Consider the following 12194-nt stretch of genomic DNA (forward strand, 5'->3'; position numbering starts at 1 on the left):
GTATCAAGGACCTCTCTACATCTACTGTTGAAGGAGGGTTTCCTCTTTCCATTGTTTTCCTAGCTGCTGCAGAGGGCAAGTCTGCCAACTTTGAGATTAAGGGTGGACTTCATAGATTACCTACCTTTCATGGACTATCTATGGAGGATCCTAACAAGCATTTGAAGGAATTTCAGTTTGCAGTTGGAAGTATGACGCTACCTAAGGCAAATGAGAACATTTTCAAGCTGAAGACATTCCCCTTTTCCTTAGCTGATAGAGTCAAAGATTGGTTGTATGAACTTCCAGATGGACATGTCACTTCTTGGGACGCTATGATGAAGGCATTTCTTGAGAAATTCTTCCCTGCTTCAAGAGTTATTACTATGAGGAAGAAGATCACTGGGATTCAACAGGCTGAAGATGAGTCATATCTTGCATACTACGAAAGGTTCAAATCCCTTTTGGCGCAATGTCCCCAACACAAGTTCAAGGATGAAAGCCTCTTGCAATACTTTTATGAGGGTTTGCTCCCTCTTGAGAGCCAAATGTTAGATGCTGCTAGTGGAGGTACTTTTGTGGACAAGACTCCACTACTACAATAAGTTAATCAGACGACGGTGGTTTTGTGTTGTGTGATGACCAGCCTCACTGTGGTCTAAACGAGTGTTGTGTGATTGAAAAATCACACAACGCTGAATTCACCGTTGTGCAATATCCATTTCCTCAACAGATATTTAATTCTGTTGTGCGAATTCTGCACAGGCATGTGCCTGGCATGGCATGCGCGGGAATGCCTCGGCACATTCAGACAATAGAAAAAGACACTTTGCTGTTGTCTGAGGTTCATAACACACAACAGATATTACTCATTCTTTGTTGTCTGAGATTAATAACACACAACAGATATAACTCATTTTTTGTTGTCTGAGATATATAACACACAACTAAAGTGAAATTATCTCCCTTGTCTGTTGATTCACTCAGACAACAGAGATGATTTTATTTCTGTTGTGTGTTATGAATCTCACACAACAGAATTTTGTTTTCTTTTGTTGTTGGTTGTTAGTTCACACAACAACTATATTTTGTTAGCTGTGGTGTCAATATTGTAATCAAATTGGGTAACAACCAGTGACTGTTGTAGGAGAAGCCTCAATTTTGAACTCTTTTACAGTCATACAACACATTATTTTGTATTGCGTTGTATGACTAAACCTTGAACAACAAGAAGAATATCAATACAAATGTTTGTCCAGAATAATGCTCAATATATTACCATATAAACAGTACTCTAATCCATATCATTCAAGTACCATTATTCAAGCATTCATACATTCAAATAAATAGATAATGCACTAAACAAGAGCATTCCTAGTTAGCTACACAAGAATAAAAAAACATTCCTATTCTCTATAGCTCTCAGCCTTCAACTGCTTTTGGCTTCAACAAAACCTGGAATGTCTCACTCTCGCAATTGTCGTGCAAGATGCAAACTTGTTTAGTGATTTGATGAAATTTGATAATGTCTACATCAGGCACAACATGATTTAATGGTTGCAGAAGAAAGATAATACAAAACTGCATGGGAATGTGAAGAAAGAGCAGTGAAACAAGAAAACGAAAATGCAGGAAATTAGTAGCAAAGAACAGAGAGTGCAAGTGAAACCAAAACTAGCAAAGTCCAGAAATCACAATATAAATACATTGATTTCCACCATTACCACATGAGTACATGACTCATGACTCTAGATACAAAATGGACATGTTCTTTCTCTCAAGGACAACAAAAATGACATTTAGCTTAGCTTAGAAAGATAATACATAGCCGTTTCAGCTTTTTCTTGTTTTCACTTTGCTAACAGACCCTCCTAAATAGAAACAGTGCGAGAAAGGTAATAAAAATTAAAGTAAAATGCAAGGCAAGATAGCAAAGTGATGATTTCATGAATGAGTAGGAGCAAAGTACCTCTAGGATATCTTTGAGTTTGCTCCCATCTACTCTCAGATCCAGAGATGAGTCACGATGCATTGCATACATGTCAAAAAACTTCCTTGCAGCTTCATTAAACATTGTAGCTTCAATTTCAGTTCCCTGCACCAAATTGAACAAAGTGAGAATCACTAAGCCACATATATAACTGAGGAGCATTGGAACATGTAAACAGAATCTAATGAGTCTTTTGCTTACATCTTCGTCTGTTAACTCCACATTGAAGACACGGCCTTAGTTGAAACTTTTCAAAAAACTTCCTTGCAGCTTCATTAAACATTGTAGCTTGAATTTCAGTTCCCTGCACCAGATTGAACAAAGTGAGAATGACTAAGCCACATATATAACAGAGGAGCATTGGAACATGTAAATAGAATCTAATGAGTCTTTTGCTTACATCTTGATAAGCTATTCCTATCCACCTAAATAGATGTACAAAAATGCCTATAACTTAACCCTACAAGAATGTCAAAAATAGTATAGGTAAGTAGGGATCGTTCCTGCAAGAGATTGTGGTCTAATCACTAATCTAAAGACTCAAAACAAAATAAATCATAAACTATTCAGTTAGAAAGATGTGACTGGCAGACGACTCTAAACTATTCTAGGAAAATTCTACAATGTGTTAACGTATGACATGCATACAATTGCCTTAAAAGTGGTAAAATAAGTCATCAAAATAGTAATATTAGTCCTCAAGTAGTAACATGAGTCCTTAAAGTGGTAAATTTTTTTAGTTACCACATTAGTCCTCAAAATAGTAATATTAGTCCTCAAAGTGGTAACATGAGTCCTTAAAGTGGTAAATTTTCTTAATTTACCATATGAGTCCTCAAAATAGTAATATTAGTCCTCAAATTGGTAACATGAGTCCTTAAAGTGGTAAATTTTCTTAATTTACCATATGAGTCCTCAAAATAGTAATATTAGTCCTCAAAGTGGTAACATGAGTCCTCAAAGTGGTAAAAATAGTTGATGTATGAGAAATGTTAACATACCATAGCTTTACCCACTATTCTAAATGTCACGAAAATTTACAGACAGACTCTAGACATGATAAACTAACTACTAACAAAGTTTGATAATTTTTGAAGGTGTTTTGGTTGACAAACTAATTAAATAAAAACGAAACACTAAATGACTCCGAAAATAAAAAGACTTGATTCAGGGTTTTGAAAATCAAAGATAAAACAAGTTACAGGAATTGCATCCACCACCAATCAATCAAGTAAACTAATCATGTTCAACCTAATTTCATTTATTTATTGATGAAGATGCTCAAGTTAACTCAACGCCTGAATTAACCTATTGTTTTTCCTTACTTGTATGCTAGGTGAGAGACGCTCTACACCTAACCTATTTTCTAAAATGCAACCTAGTTTGACGCAACTCTAGATTTAACACAAAGAAATCATTACGCAATAGAAAAACGAGACATCACAAGGCATCTTGAGTACGACGCGTCTCAATTAACCTAGGAACCTAATCACTTGCCTTATAGACAATTTACTACTCTAGAACTCTCAACGGAACCCTCGAAGCAAGGCATAGGCAATGATCATTCTTAGCAATAGAATCCTAAACATGCAATCTAAGTTGCGCACCAAAGAAAACATGCAGAGGAATCATCAATGTGAAGATAGAAATTAGGTTCTCATCCAATAGATAAACAAAACTAATTGAAAGTCATAACAAGTTTACAATCATGATTTGGGGCTTCAACAACCCCTAACTAAAGAGTTAGTTTCTCATAGAAAGAAAAACGAAAACAAAATAAACTAAAGAGAAAAATAAGAAGTTGCAGGAGAGAGGAAAGAGAAGAAGAGAGAAGAAGAGAGAAGAGAGGACTGCTGCAGATTGATCTCCTTTTATATGCTTAGAGGTTGCCTTCATCTTTCTTGTTGTGTAGGAAATCCAAAACCTAAAAGAATTAGGGCTCACGTGCTTAGGTGGAGTTTTCCTATTGGCTCTTGAACTTGATGACTTATTCCAACCATTCATATCATGCCGTTTGTCCATCATAAGTCGGAATATGAAGCACAAAATCATCCTTGGGCTTCTCAGTGTGATTTGGGCCTTGAAACATAAATTCTCGTCCAACCTCAGATTCACGCGCAGCCTGACCTTCTTGCACTAAATCGGCCATAACTTCCTCTAAAAAAATGATATTGACAAGCCGTAAAAAGATCTGGAAACTAGACATCCGCAGATTTCCATCAATATAAAGATCATCATCTGGATCATTGTGAGCTGGTCTCAGTGATCTGTCGAAGTTGACTGATCTGCACAGGCAGATTTGCCGATTTGGCCTTTCAATCCCTCTTTTACTTCTTTTCTCCTTCTTTGCTCCAAATACCTATAAAACAAGTAAACAACATAAATAACGAGAAAATACACTAAACTAACAAAGAAAGTATAGAGATTAACGTTATTAATATCGCATAATTATGCTCCTATCACATCTTCATCTGTTAACTCCACATTGAAGACACGACCTTGACCTCTAGCATTCGTGTAAGTACGCATGGTTCCCTTGTTAAGGAATACGGAAGCTGGTAAATGTTGAATGGTGGATCTAGAAAGTACACTAGAACTTGAAGAGAATAGCCATCTGTTGTATACAAAGAAATTACCAAGTAGCCAAACAATATCAAAAATAAACCATGTTTGCTAGAGGTTCTGAAGACGAATGAGGCCCAGGTTCTGAATACTCCTAGAGATAACATAAGAACTCAGATGTGAGTTGACCATCGCCTTTAGCCTCATCTTTTCATCACTAGCAGTAAAACTACACAATCAAATTATAATTAATAAGATTATACTTTTCTTAGGGTTTAGGCTCCATAGAACAATCTACTATAAAACCAAAACAAGAAGCAAATGCAAACAAACCTAATTCATGGTGTTGTTACCAGAACCAAATGCCATTGCTAGATAATGCAAATTAGGTAGCACCATGGCAACAGCAGCTCACATATCTGATTTGAAACAAGACATACCTGCTCAATTCAGAAGAATAATTCTTAACATTTGCAATCATTGCAATATTTGATACCCATCGAATAATTGTTTATCAAACTTTGATATATCAAAAGCTTCGAGTAAATGTTAAGACTGCAATCTTAACACATGTTAACATTTACAATACCCACCTACAAGTCTTAAAACTTTGATTAACAATTACTCGATTTCTACACTAAAAAGCACCTTGATAGAGAGTTAAAGCTTACATCAATGGTTTGCTATTTGAGATGGACGGCAAGGAGCTATTCCTGGGTCTGAGCAGTCATGCCATATATGCACAATTGTAGAGTTAAAAAGAGAGAGAGAGCTAGTGAGAGATTGCGTCGTCTTGCTGAAAACCCCAAAATCCCAAAGTCTTCTTTGCAGGGCCTAGATAAAAATGGAACGAACACAAATCTAAGCTCAATAACAACAACATCACATCAAAAACATCATATCAAAACACAAAAACCACAAATCAAATAGAATCGATTCCAGTAATAGATCCACTGCCAAATTGAAATAAGGATTGATAATCGCATAGGGTTGGATTAAAGCCTTGATAAAGTGGAATCTGAAGCACAAGTTGCGAGATAGATTCTGCTCAAACTGCCATTTATGCATTTCAGGTGAAAAATTAAGAGCCCTAATTTGAAAATTTGGGAGATTCAAAAAATCGAAACCCTAGGTTTTGGGAGCGGTGGAAATTGGAATGGTTTTAGGCGGGGGTTAAGCGGTTGGGTGGAATTGGCTGGTGGTGGTGGTGGCCTACTTCGGCATGACGACTAGGGTTGTGTTCTTTAGTCGTTGTACATGTTCTACTTTCGCCGCTCTCTCTCACTTACCCACACCGACAAAGACCTGCATCTCCAGTAATAGCTTGCGGGGTTTCGACACATGCTCCCATGTAGAGGTGGTGGTCTGCTTCGACAGGGCGGCGAGGGATGGGGTGCTTGCAATTGTGCGCAGGTTAGCAAGGAAGTTGGGGTAGGTGGATCTAGGAGCGGAGGAGGCGGTGAGAGAAGGCTTGGCAAGCAACGACATCTTCCTGGAGAGGAAGGTGGCGAAGGTGTGAGGGAAAGGATAGAGTGGAAGAGATAAGAGAGTATTAAGAGAGAGGGCGAGAGAGAGAGAGAGGAAGAGTCGGGGAAGACAGAGAAAAGTTTATTGAAATGTAGTCGTGGGCAAGCTAGTATTGTCAGACAACGTATACTTAAGAATATGTTGTATGAATGTATATAGGTAAAAATTTGGACAAACAAGGGGAGGGAAAATTGCCGCCTATGCCTACATATGTTTGATTTGGGTGAAACTTTGCTGCGCTCTGCAACCAAGTTCCATGATCAGACAATAGATCTATAACAATCTGTTGTACAAAGTTGGGCATCTTGCACAAGGTACACCTAGTAGGATTTTTCAAACTTCATACAACATTCAATCATACAACGGATAAGAAAAGACTGTTGTTTGTAGAGTTCAAATTCCATATTGGTGAGCTTGTTCTGAGAGGGAATTATGAGCTCGGAATAGAGGGAAATCAGCTTCACATTTACACAATAGAAACGTCTTAACTCAGTTGTGCAATGTCTTCGTAATTTTTTTTTTTTTTCAATTTGCTTACATTCACACAATGGAAACAGAATTGTATCGTTGTCTGACAGAGTTAGTGTTAACACACAACAGCAGATTTCTGTTCTGTTGTGTGATGAGTGTTGTGTGTTTCAATTTTTGTAGTAGTGCTCCAGCTCAAGGGAGGGTGTTGATTGCTAATCAATTCGGATCTCAATGCTAGGTTGGATAAGCTTACTTCTCTTATGTCTCAAGTGTTAATGCCAAAAGTGCAAGGAGTAGCTCAAGCTTGTGGGGTATGCTCTACTCAAGGGCACGTGACTGATCAATGTCCCCAATTGATAGAGAATGGTGGATGGGAAAGTGTAACTACTACTTAGGGTTTCAGAACTAGAATCAAGGGCAAGCACGTCCAAGGAATGACCCTTTCTCCAACACCTACAACCCAGGATGGAGGGATCACCCTAACTTTAGGTGAAGGGATAATGATAATGTTCAAAGTTCCAATCAGAACACCTACAACAGAGGACCTCAGGGAGCATTCTATCAAAGACCTCAAGCTCCTCCTCAAGCTCAAGGAACGTCCCCTAATTATGACAAGATCATTGAGACCACTACACCAATAACTTAAACACACAACACTTTTTGCACAACGAAAAAAAAAAAATTTGTTGTGTGATGAAGAAAAGTGAATCATACAACACGTTTACAAAACTTGCGTTGTATAAGGTGGTTAAAATTCTGAACTTTTTAGCTAGAAGGTCATTGCACAACAGTTATAAGAATAGTTTGTTGTGTGAATGAAAAAAAAATATAGCGGCAGATTTCCCTCCTAGATCGACTCAAATTTGACTCCAAATTGGTACTACATCGTACAACAGTATAGTTATATCTGTTGTATGAGAGTAGCATGCAAAACATGATACAACGGTTTTTTACTTTTTGTTGTGTGATAAAGTGGGAAATATTTGGATGTGCCTTTATTTGGCCCAAAATGGCACTGAAGCCTCCCAAAAACCTCCAAGTTTTGATTGAAATATAGCACCAGATTGATGATCCCACAACCAAATGAGTTGTTTCCGTTGTGTAAATGAGCATTGCCTAGCATGTTACTTTGGTTGCATATTATAGCGGGAACTTTTCCCTCTTTGGAACCTTAGCAGAGGTTTAATTTTTCAAAATCAGACAACAAAACTTCGTCTTTGTGTTGTCTGATTCTTAAAGCAAAAATTAAAAGCCCGCCTTTGCCTTTGACGACTTAATCAGGTAGCTAGGTTTATTGGAGCTTTCTCCCCGTCAACACTTTGTCAAAACAGCCGTTTCCTGAACTCATCGAGCAGCTCTCTTCTCAATATCCTCAAAACACCATCAATCTCTCATCAAAACACCATGGGTCTCTCATGAAAACACCATAGCTATTTGTCTCCTCTCACTCCCACTTAGACAAAATAAGGGTTTTTCTTCGAATCGTTTCCATCAGAGACTTCTCCGTCACTTTCTTCACACTTCACAGTCCCATCCCAAAAACCTCGACTTCCCCTAAACATCGCTCTCTGGCTCTCTCTCTCTCTCTCAAGCTCTCAGCATCCCCAATTTTGCTCCTCTCTCTGCAAATCAACCCTAAATCTTCAATCTTTAACTCCACTTAATGGCTCCGACACCTTCTTCCACCAAATCCAATCAAAACCCTAGCCAAAACCCCATAATCCCCCCATCGGCTGTAGTTCTTAAAAGCCCACGCATTTCCAAACCCCAACTTAACCCTAAAAGAGTCTTCGTCAGAGCACTCGGTGGAAGTCTTCGCTCGAATATGGGTCTGGGCGTAACACTCACTGGTAAGCTCTCTCTTTGATCTGTTCATTTTGAAATCTATAAATCTGTATCGGGTTTTGGGGTTTCAAAAAGGGGGTTTAATCTGTGTTTGATTTTATGTGAATTTGATTTCCGAATCGGCCTAGACACCAAACTCGACGGCCTCCATCTCTACTTCATATTCTAGTTCATTAATAGATCTGGTTGTTTTATCTTGATTTCTGGGCATAATTTGGTTTGTTTTCAATTCAGTTTGCTTAGGGTTTATATGATTGCATTTGGGTTTCAAGACTGGGTGTTCTTAATTTTTTTTCAGTTTTTATTTTAGGTGATTGCCGATTATTGCTTGTTTTCACAATGATAGTTCTTCATTTTATCTGGGTGTATATTGTGCTGGGATTTTTTTTATTATTGGATTGACTTTTCTGGAACTCAAGCAGGTGTTTTCTGGAACTCGAGCAGGTCTATTTCTTTTCTGGGATTTTCTTATATTATTGGATTGACATCTGTTTAATTCTTGGTTTGATTTTATTGATATGAGTTATCAGCATATAATCTCTGATTTTAGATTACCCCTTTTGTTGAGCATTGAGATTACCCCTTTTGTTTTGCCACTTCATAATTTAAATTAGAAAATTGCATATACTAAAGTACCTTTGACATTTCCTGTTTCATTGCATGAGCATAATACTGAACAGAACAGGGATGATTACTAAACACAAATGCTCCAAAGAGTGCCCACTGATAGTGTACTGATTTGCATGATATATTTTCATGTCAGCAAAGGCATTCACTGCAATTATTACTCAAAAGGGAAATATATGTGTGTGCCAATTATTTTCCTACTTTGTTGTATTTTAGAACAACAGGAGCTATGTTTGTATGTTAATCTACTGAAGGAAAATGGGCTCTTAGGCATTTCCCACCTTTTTTGGTTTCTCTATGTTTGGTTCAACTATTGAAGTAAATTCTGGATTGCAGATGATGGTCGCATTCTCCTCGCTTTTCTCTAGTTTTATAGTGGAGAGGGTGGGAGAGAGAATTGGCTTAAGTTGCCTATTTGCACTCCTCTTCATTGCGCTTCTTAGTACTGCCTATGAAAGGTCAGTTTTGCACTTTAAGATTGTATCTTCTCCTCTGTGTTCTTTGCTAGACTCGTATTTTGTAGTTTATAGTGCTACGTTATGGTTATCACTTGTTCTGGCTCGTTTCTTTGCTAGTATGACATTTACTTATCCAAGCACGGAGGTTGTTCAATTGCATACACGGAAGTAGAGCATACTTGCTACCATTTTGAAGTGAAACGAGAGTTTCTCAAGGGTGCCTTCATGAGGTAAATACTGAGCTCTTCAAGTGCCCAATTTGAGTAAGTCATTTCCTTGGTATTGAAGATATTTGTGATTGGTAAACTGAGGTTGTAAATTTTGGTGATGCTTCCTGCATTGATATTTAGTATTAGCTTTGTCTCACTCATTCATATGAGAATTTGAACGGATATATGTCTGCTAGTCATACTTATGGTCCAAAACAAATGTGAATTGACAACAGGATCTGTGGTCACTACAACAGAAAACCTCATTTATGAGGAACTTATTCCTCGCTGAAAACTGACATTTCGTCGCTGTAGTTTTTCTGCGAGGAAATTTTTTTTGTCTTCAATTCGTCGGAGAATGCTCGTCAAGAAAAGCTTCAGTGACGAAAAAATAATTTCCTCGCCAAACTCTTTCGCGATGAAATTAATTTGTCTCGTTGTTATTCTTTAGCGACATTTTTTTTCCTCACCCAAACTCTCATTTTTTTCTCGTTAAAAAAGTTCAAGGATTAGAAAATAGTCGTTAAATATATTTTTCGACAGACTAAATTTTGTCGCTAAATTAATTATTTTCTCGCTAATGATAATTAATAATTTAAAAACTATAAATAATAAAAAATTTAAACTCCGGTTTTTGGGATGAAAATCTTTTCGTTGTTATAAATAGCTTTGGGCGAGGAAGTTTTTCCTAGTTATAAACTGTTTTCATCGAGGAAATTTTATTTCATCGTAACATGTATCCTTCAGTGAGAAAAAATTTTCTCGCTAAAGATACTCAACAACGAGGAAAGCTTTTTTTCATCAGTATAAGATCTAAAGTATATAGTAGGGGAATATTCTTTTTGTTGCTGTTGTCTACTTATTACAATAGGACCTGTTGGATTCTTATTCAAGACTAGTTAAACATTCAACAAAATAATAAAGGAAATAAAAGCACATAGCAAGGATTTTGGAACAAAAGAAACTTATATTGCAGCAAACATGGTCTATAGTACACAACTCTCTTGGTAGTTCCTTATTCTCAGACTTGAAGGAAACGATCCAAACCTATATTTCAATGGCAAAAGTACATTGTGGACCAAATTTGCAGCAATTTGATCTTCGTCAAGGGAAAGAATGCTGAAGTTGGAAACAGTAGCAACATCTTTACTCTTGTCAAATTTGCAGGTACTGCGATCACACCACTGTTTTTAAGGGTAGTCCTTCTCTTGCTCCAAACCACCAGCCTTGACTTAGTCCACCAGTATAGCCTGAGTCACATGAACCGTATTCTTCTGGATCACACTGCAAAATGTACAGGCTCATAAGACAATGCCATGCCATCATAGCAATCAAGTCAACTATAGTGCATCATCAATCCATTAGAGATAAGAAAGCAACCAACTGCCTAAACAAACACAGATTCCACCACCAGTACTGAAAACTTTGCAGATATTATAAAATGAATGTATGTGAATCCTACTTGAAATCCCAATAAACATAAAAAAAAAAAAAAAGAAGAAGCACCTAAGTCCTAACAAATAGGGTTACGAAACAAACAGGATTACGAGGAGACTCATAATTTAAGCAGGAAAAGGATATACAAAAAACCATCTCAATCAACATTATGCTTTCTGTTTGATCTTCGTATGCAGAGTGCAGATAAAAACTTCAAAAAAGTAAGTAATTCCAAACAACTTGAAATCTGTAATGTCAAAATGTACACTCACTCAACCATCTGGAAAAGTTCAATATCTTGAAGTAAAGATACATCGTAGATCTACTTAATATTCCATCAGCAACATATATACTAATATATACATGACGGAGATTCAGATTCTACCACTGCCGAATTAGCTAGGCTTAAAGCCTTAAACTCAGTTAAGAAATTAGCTAAAGCTTTAGCCTTTAGGTTTCGCGGATAAAAAGTTCAATACTTTTAAGGATAAACATATATAAGATTGTAAATTATGAGCAAACCTCATGATCACAGTCCACAAGCTGCTGCTCACTGAGACTCACAAGCTCCCCTGTTGTCAAATAATGATCTCCTTCTAGTGCAAGCTCCCCTTATCTACAAGCAATAAATCATCCTAGTATGTGATTCTTGTTCCTTCAATCAGTGTGAATTGATCGAGGTAAAACAATATTGTGCTGTGTAATTTGGTAGGAAAAGAATAAGGAGTGATCTTTGGCACTGATGAGTGCATGAACAATCAAAGGATGCATAGGTCAAAACTTAAACAAAATAGAAGTCAAAAAGCTTAAGAATAAACAATGAACGCCAACTTAATTGAGAATATATGATATATAATATGAAATAATCACAAACAAAAAAGAAACCAATTCTTTCTCTCTACTCCTATTCTAGTTCAAATGGGCGTGTCAAGTCCTAAACCGATAATGTCACTGAGAATTAACCCACCAAAATACCAAATCACCCAAACTACACCAATATCCGAAAACCCAAAATGCAGGTGTGGGAATGTAAACTGACCTTGTGGAAGTTGAGACTCCAACCTGAAACGTGGAACCGAAATATGGCAG

At 37.1% G+C, this 12194-nt stretch overlaps 1 long non-coding RNA gene across 1 annotated transcript; it reads right to left on the reverse strand.

The window, feature by feature from the left end:
• Nucleotides 1-10615: 10615 nt before the first annotated feature.
• Nucleotides 10616-12191, reverse strand: LOC133722657 (uncharacterized). Its single transcript, XR_009852893.1, has 3 exons — nt 12145-12191; nt 11628-11721; nt 10616-10952 (listed from the first exon to the last, which is right to left on the reverse strand). It is a non-coding gene; the product is annotated as an uncharacterized LOC133722657 (long non-coding RNA).
• Between the last annotated feature and the right edge of the window lie 3 nt (nt 12192-12194).

This window comes from Rosa rugosa, chromosome 7, assembly GCF_958449725.1.
Source record: "Rosa rugosa chromosome 7, drRosRugo1.1, whole genome shotgun sequence".
Lineage (NCBI taxonomy): Eukaryota > Viridiplantae > Streptophyta > Magnoliopsida > Rosales > Rosaceae > Rosa > Rosa rugosa.